Source organism: Notothenia rossii, assembly GCF_949606895.1.
Source record: "Notothenia rossii genome assembly, chromosome: 7".
Taxonomy (NCBI): Eukaryota; Metazoa; Chordata; class Actinopteri; order Perciformes; family Nototheniidae; genus Notothenia; species Notothenia rossii.
Window position 1 is genome coordinate 1,754,658 of NC_136905.1, and position 7,570 is coordinate 1,762,227.

At 41.9% G+C, this 7,570-nt stretch overlaps 1 long non-coding RNA gene across 2 annotated transcripts; it reads right to left on the minus strand.

Annotated features, from left to right (window-relative positions):
* Nucleotides 1-3,439: 3,439 nt before the first annotated feature.
* LOC307047129 lies at nt 3,440-7,337 on the minus strand. 2 transcript variants are annotated; one of them, XR_013810348.1, is made up of 6 exons: nt 7,214-7,337; nt 5,918-5,980; nt 5,504-5,785; nt 5,094-5,262; nt 4,168-4,240; nt 3,441-3,785 (listed from the first exon to the last, which is right to left on the minus strand). It is a non-coding gene; the product is annotated as an uncharacterized lncRNA (long non-coding RNA). The 2 variants fall into 2 exon arrangements; XR_013810347.1 differs by having other exon boundaries at nt 3,440-4,240.
* Nucleotides 7,338-7,570: the final 233 nt, after the last annotated feature.

Genomic DNA, 7,570 nt, shown 5'->3' on the forward strand with positions numbered 1-7,570 from the left:
CGTTCTTGCTATAATATGGATTACAACAGCAGTCAAATAGGGCTTTCCACTGTGCACTAACTCTACCTCTGCACAACACAACTGATGGTCTCAAACACATTAAGAAGGCAAGTCATTCCACACATTGACTCTTGACAAGGAACACCTGTTAATAGAAAACCATTCCAGGTGACGACCTCATGAAGCTGACTGAGAGAAGCCAAGAGTGTGCAAAGCTGTCATCAAGGCAAAAGGGGCTACTTTGAAGAATCTAAAATAAAAATCATATTCTTGATTTTTTAACACTTTTTTGTTAACTAGATAATTCCATATGTGTTCTTTCATAGTTTTGATGTCTTCAGTGTTAATCTACAAAGTAGAAACAAATTAAAATATACAAAAAACATTGAATGAGAAGGTGTCCAGACTTTTGACTGGTACTGTATATAAAAAACACACATATGTGAACATTTAGCAGGTTCCCTCATCTATAATCATTTATACAAGCGCAACTTTGAACATGTGCAGAAGTAAAATGCAACATACAAAATAATCAAGAAACAACATAAATTAAACACTGACAGGGAACATTTTACTGCACCATCATTACTGTTACATAGGAAGGTGCCGTCAAATGTTCTGTTAATACTTGCATACTTTTACTTAGATAAGGTTTGAATGCAGGATTTTAATTTGTAACAGAGCATTTTCATTCTTTACTGTAGGCGTAGTGTATCTGTGAACGATCCCAAATACAATTCATTGTTTACATTGTGGCTAGTGCTACGCCAGAAGAAAAAACCCTTTTACATTTTTAACTGGAAGTGGAAAGGGGCTGGGCTACATGAGGTGACTTGAGCCAACACAAATACACAATAGGTGGGACTAAGAAAGATAATGTGAAAATATAAAAGCAAAGGCATTAATTAGGGCATTAAAAATGTCTCCCATTGTAATGGTGATGAGATTTTTAAATGCTAACACTTAACAGTTTGTTCTGACTGTGTTTCCTGTAGATGTCCAGCAGCTGGTGGTGGTTAAAGAAGAGCCTCTCCCTGACCAGCAGGAGTGGAGCACCAGTCTGGACCAGGAGGACCCAGAGACCCCCCCACACATTAAGCAGGAACAGGAAGGAGAGCAGCTTCAGGAGCTGGAGGAGGCTGATATCACCAAGTCCACTTTCACTCCTGACCCTGTGAAGAGTGAAGATGATGAAGAGAAACCTCAGTCCTCTCAGCCTCATCAAAGACAAACTGAACACATGGAAACAGAAGCTGATGGAGATGACTGTAGAGGACCAGAACCAGCCAGGAACTCAGATCCAGAGAACAGTTCACAACCAAAGACTGAGGACGACACTGAAGACTCTTCTGAACATGACACTGAAGACTCTTCTGAACCTGAGACTGAAGACAGTGCTGATTGGAAGGAGACCAGAGCACCTGCCTCAGGCTCAAACTCACTGAAAAATAGACATGAATCTGTCAGTGATCCACAACGTAGTGCTGAAAAGAAATCATTCAGCTGTTCAGTCTGTGAGAAAGCTTTTTCAAAACGTGGAAGTTTAAAGGACCACATGCTAATCCACACAGGAGAGAAACCATTCACCTGCTCAGTCTGTAAGAAAGCTTTTTCAAAACGTGGAAGTTTAAAGGACCACATGCTAATCCACACAGGAGAGAAACCATTCAGCTGTTCAGTCTGTGAGAAAGCTTTTTCAAAACGTGGAAGTTTAAAGAACCACATGAGAATCCACACAGGAGAGAAACCATTCAGCTGCTCAGTCTGTAAGAAAGCTTTTTCACATTGTGGAAATTTAAAGGACCACATGCTAATCCACACAGGAGAGAAACCACACAGCTGCTCAGTCTGTAAGAAAGCTTTTTCACAGAGTGGACAGTTAAAGAGACACATGAGAACCCACACAGGAGAGAAACCACACAGCTGCTCAGTCTGTAAGAAAGCTTTTTCACGGAGTGGACATTTAAAGGACCACATGATAATCCACACAGGAGAGATACCACACAGCTGCTCAGTCTGTAAGAAAGCTTTTGCACAGAGTGGACATTTAAAGAGACACATTAGAATCCACACAGGAGAGAAACCAAACAGCTGCTCAGTCTGTAAGAAAGCTTTTTCACGGAGTGGACATTTAAAGTCACACATGAGAGTCCACAAAGGAGAGGAAAAATAGATCTGCAAAGCTGGTGACAAAATATTTAAATGGCGTAATCATTTAAAAAGACCAAGTGTGTTGGTAAGGGAATACATTTGTCTATTTTGTATCCTGATGCCGTTATATGTAATACGTTACTCCCTAAGCCTGTTTTCACCCACCTGCAACCGATTCACTAATAATCACAAATGTTCATTTCTTCGACCCCTTGACTCGACTATTTCTTGTTTAATAATCGTTACATCTCCTCAGGACCAAGTTCCTGTGTCCTGCCTTTGACCTGCTGATCATCTCCTGCTCATTTAAGGTGGACTCACCTTTGCAAGGGACCAGCTAGTCTTAGTGTCTTAATGCTAACGTTTTGTAAAGTGATGCTAGACCAACAACGTGCTGTTGGGTTGTGTGCTCTCTGCAGGACGGTGTCTGTACTCAAAGATTGTTTATGAAATAAGAGCTTCACTCTATTTTTGTTGTCTAAACAACGCCAACAGAGCGAAACGTCGTCTTTCCAGCAGATGGCATACATGTTACATCATGCAGTTCAACTGTCATCCACATATTAGAGATTCAAAACAGCGATGTGTGAGATAAGGCTAGTAATTGAGTATTTCAACAGAATGTGAAGAAGTTACAGTCTTGAGGCCATGTCCAATATGTTTGTGTTTTGTTTGATTAAATCTACTGAAATGAGAATTCAATGACTCAATTATTCTGAATTACTGTCATTACATCATGGGTTTGCATTGCAATATTAGAACGCATAAAACCCAACTTTATTTCTTCCAAGTTGCGGGTGTTCATTGTTTAGAAGTCCGCTCTGTTTCATCCAAGCTTCCACTGCGTGCTACGATAATGCTGAAAGTATCTGTTGTATGCTTTACCTGCTCCAGTAACACAAGTGTAATTCAGTCCATGTCAGGTCCTCAGTGATGAGTCCATGTCAGATCCTCAGTGAAGAGTCCATGTCAGGTCCTCTGTGACGAGTCCATGTCAGGTCCTCTGTGACGAGTCCATGTCAGGTCTTCACTGATGAGTCCATGTCAGATCCTCAGTGAAGAGTCCATGTCAGGTCCTCTGTGACGAGTCCATGTCAGGTCCTCTGTGACGAGTCCATGTCAGGTCTTCAGTGACGAGTCCATGTCAGGTCCTCTGTGACGAGTCCATGTCAGATCCTCTGTGACGAGTCCATGTCAGGTCCTCAGTGATGAGTCCATGTCAGGTCTTCACTGATGAGTCCATGTCAGATCCTCAGTGAAGAGTCCATGTCAGATCCTCAGTGAAGAGTCCATGTCAGGTCCTCTGTGACGAGTCCATGTCAGGTCTTCAGTGAAGAGTCCATGTCAGGTCTTCAGTGACGAGTCCATGTCAGGTCCTCAGTGAAGAGTCCATGTCAGGTCCTCAGTGATGTGGACACCGAGGAACCTCAAGCTGCTGACTGTCCACCGTAGTCCCATTGATGGCGATGGGGGCGTGTCCCTCTCTCTGCTGCTTCCTGTAGTCCACAATCAGCTCCTTGGTTTTGATGACGTTGAGATGGAGGTTGTTATCCTGGCACCAAGATGTCAGGTTTTCGACCTACTCTCTGTACACCGTCGGTGATAAGGCCGATGACGGTCGTGTCGTCAGCGAACTTCAGACCATTTACATGTAAAACACAAAGAAAACATGGAATTTTACTTTGCAAAAGCCAAAGTTTACATTAACTGTCAGATGTTTTGTAGGAAAAAAATCACAAATATATATATTTATATATACAATATATTATTGAAAATAGTAATATACATCACAAAAATAAAAACATTAAATAAAATATATTATATATAGCAGAATAGACCGGCAATGAAACATTTCAACAATAGCCAACATTTTCCCAACATTTTGTTCAAAAGATAACAATTATAAACACTAAAGAAATCTACCAGTTATGTGTGTGTGTGTGTGTGTACATGACTGTGTGTGTGTTTCTACTCTCTCCATTCAAAGTCAGCGACATTTGTAATTAATGAATACACCTTTATCGAGTGCTGTTTTTAGTCCTTCCTCTCCACTTTAGTCCCCTTGTCCGGATTGATCTTGAATAGGCACCTGTTAAGACAGAAGTACACTTACATTTAGTGTTTAATTACAAATCCTGTGGATGATACAGCCATTAATTGTCTTTACAGTTATACAGCTTGAAGTCAAAGGGCAATGCTACTCTTCAATGTACTTTTCATGAACTGTTATGATCATATCTGTACATTTAAAGCATTGGTTTGAATAGAGTTTTGTTCTATAAAGTCATCACTATCACACTGGACAGTATCGCAGCAGGTCTGTAAACAGGAGCAAGCGGTCACTTGAAGATCATTTGAATGTGGGTAGCTACAAGGGCCATCTTGAGAGGTGTGTGTGTAACTGGGGCAGATGAGGTGCGTGTCAGTAGCAGAGTGAGCGGTGTAAAAGCATCGTAGTTAACCGAAAGAAGTTTGAATGTGTTTGTTCACTGCAATAATACCAGGTTCCGGTGCCCATCCCATTTCGGTGCAAGAAATAGTTGCGTCTTCCTCGTCGGATTCCATTGTCATCAGGTGCTGACACTCACGCTAAGCTTTTACTTAGTGGTAGAAGTACAATCTTCTAATTAGACTTGTGTGTTTCTCTGTTATAGAGCACACACATACACTAAACCTGCTCCATGGCTGTATTACTGTGCTGTTGTGTTGATGTTAATAAGTTAAGAGGAGCCAAAGCACACCACTGCAAAGGAAAGGGGTACGCTGAATTTACAACCCAAGATAAAACGAGAGCATAATGTTAAACAGAATGCAGCACAATAATCTTTTTATCTTGATTATCTTGTATTGTCAGGAGCACTTATCGTGTGTCAGAAATGTGCACAATCCTCTACTCTGTGGTTTAAGATGGAATTACTTAATAATCACAGTTCAAGTCTTACCTCTGCAAGAACTCCAGGGTAGCTCCCAGTTCTGAGCGATAACTGATGTTGAGGCAGTAATATGCTGCAAACATCAGCATCAGGGCGTCGACAACATTCAGGACACTGCCACTGACGATGGTCTGGTCCTCTGCTATCATGTAGTGTCCAGCTGTGAGGGGAGAACTCCCTGAAGGTGCACAAAGGAAAAAGTCACAAAACATTTATGAATCCAAAAAATATTTAGTGCAGATTGTTGTTGTTGTTTACTGGTGATCGTATGGCCAATTGTATTTTAGGAGTGATCAGCTCCTGCAGCTTTCTTTTCTTTCTTAAGTGTTTCCTAATGTTAACAGTGTAGAAAATGTCAGTTTGGGTGTTTTAAGCGGGGGTTTATAAGGTACAGTACTTATCTATAGTCAGTGTATTACCGAGAGTAGATGATTGGCGGCAGGGGCAGACTGGGAAACGGTGGACCTCTGTCGCCTGTCAGCGCAACTTCAATGAAGCCGTTTAAAAACAGCGAACCGACCCGGCCGTTTGGTGATTCTACAGATGGCCAGTCCGCCCCTGACGGTACCGAAGTGGACCGAGCGGCCCATCGGGATTCGTCCCGAACGTCCCAATGGCCAGTCCGCCACTGATGGCCGGTATGCCTCGAGCTTGGAGATGCAGACAGGAGCAACCACCTGGAAGCAAAGCAATGTACTGCTCTGGACAGGGTCAGCAGAAAAACACATGTTAGCCACCCCTTGATGATTTCCATATCCTTTCACTGTTTGCATAGCAATACCACATAGGACATTGAGAATTGATAAAACTTGTAATATGGCAAGAAATCTTACTTGAGGATCTCTGGCTGCTGTTTATTCTTGGTAGTTTGCAATTACTGGTACTGCAGCTAACAGCTGAGGGGAAAAAAGAGACACAAGTTTGCACATGCGTGAGCAAAAATAAGTTAAATAACACAGCAGCAGCTTTAAGTACAGTAATACCAATTCAGGTACTTAGAGTTCTTCTACTCTTACGGCCCGTCCACACACAGGCATGAAAAAAATCTTAAAAGATCTTGATGCTGGGCGTGTCTGAAGCTTGGCAATTTTTTGCGAGCAACGCGACCAACAACCAATCACATGAATCTCCCGCCCCCGACATACAAAGCAATAGCAATGTTAAAATGAAGTAAACTGGATATAAACTCTCCAAACAGGCGAAAACCTACCAGTTTCACCCACTGTCTCTGCCACCTCCCTCCATGCCTGGTTCCTCCGGTTTGTATCCCGGTAAATAGTCCTGCTCGTAAAGAACCGGGTGATTTGCTACCGTAATTTCTCGTTTGGAATATGAGGAAATGAACTGCGGTCTGGCTCTCCCAGCTTTCACGCGGTTTGATTGGCTAGCGCTTGCACTCACGGGATTTGTATAAACGGGATTTGATTGGCTGATGCCAGCTTCGCAAGCATCGGGAGCATCAAAAGTTGAACATTGCTCAACTTTTGATGCTCACAATGCTTGCAAAGCCATGCTCCGCTCCCCACAATGCAGTTCGGCGAAGATTAAAAATCTTCTACGTCACCCCATTCAAGTGAATGGGCGAAGCTTTGAAAGATTTTTTTCATGCCTGTGTGTGGACGGGCCATTATTCAAGTACAAGATCTGAGAACTTCTCCCACCTCTGTTTATAGCCTTAACATAGGTTCTAAAAGATATGGATAATGTGCATTGTGTGTAACATTATGCCCACGAAAGAATCAATTATAAAACTAAGGATTGAGCTAACATTAGGAGTTAGTGACAATGTATGCTAGTTAGCTAGCTAAACTATTTATTAAATAATATTGCGAAAAAGTAACTCTGAAACATTCACTGCACATCACGCTCAGCCACTCGAGCACGCATATTGCGCATCATTTAAAAAAATCGCCCTGCAGTAATGATGGCATAGAACAGCTCACTTTCAAAGCATGGTAGCTAGCTGCTACGTAGCTAGCTAGCTGCTACCTAGCTATGGTAACGTTAGCTAACATTACTTTGTTTTCGGTCGTTAAACAACATGTATACTAGGTGCTAGGACTTTGAGGTTTGCAGTGTTTTAAATCTTGAGTGTTTTGAATCCGTTGATAAATAGTTTTTACCGTTACCTAGTCTCAAAGTGCTGATTTCTCTCCTTTGGGCGCGCCACGTGCCGTGCCCTTCACCTCCTCCGTGCTAAGTTAACTCCGTAGTATCAGTGCCTTTGCGCATGCGCTCTGTCTGCCTCAGCGCATGATGGGTGCGTGCAGCAGAAGTCTCGTCTCTGATTGGCTGCAAATCGATTGCCATGAAAATCCTTAGATGAACATCCAATCCTTGTATTATTTTAAGAATTGGTAACACCACACCATAAAGATTAATTTAAAAGTAAAAAATGGGGTGCAAACTATTAACATTGCTATTATAATTGTTTAATTCTTTGGATGTTATTTTCTAAATTTACAAAATGACAATGTAACTAGTTG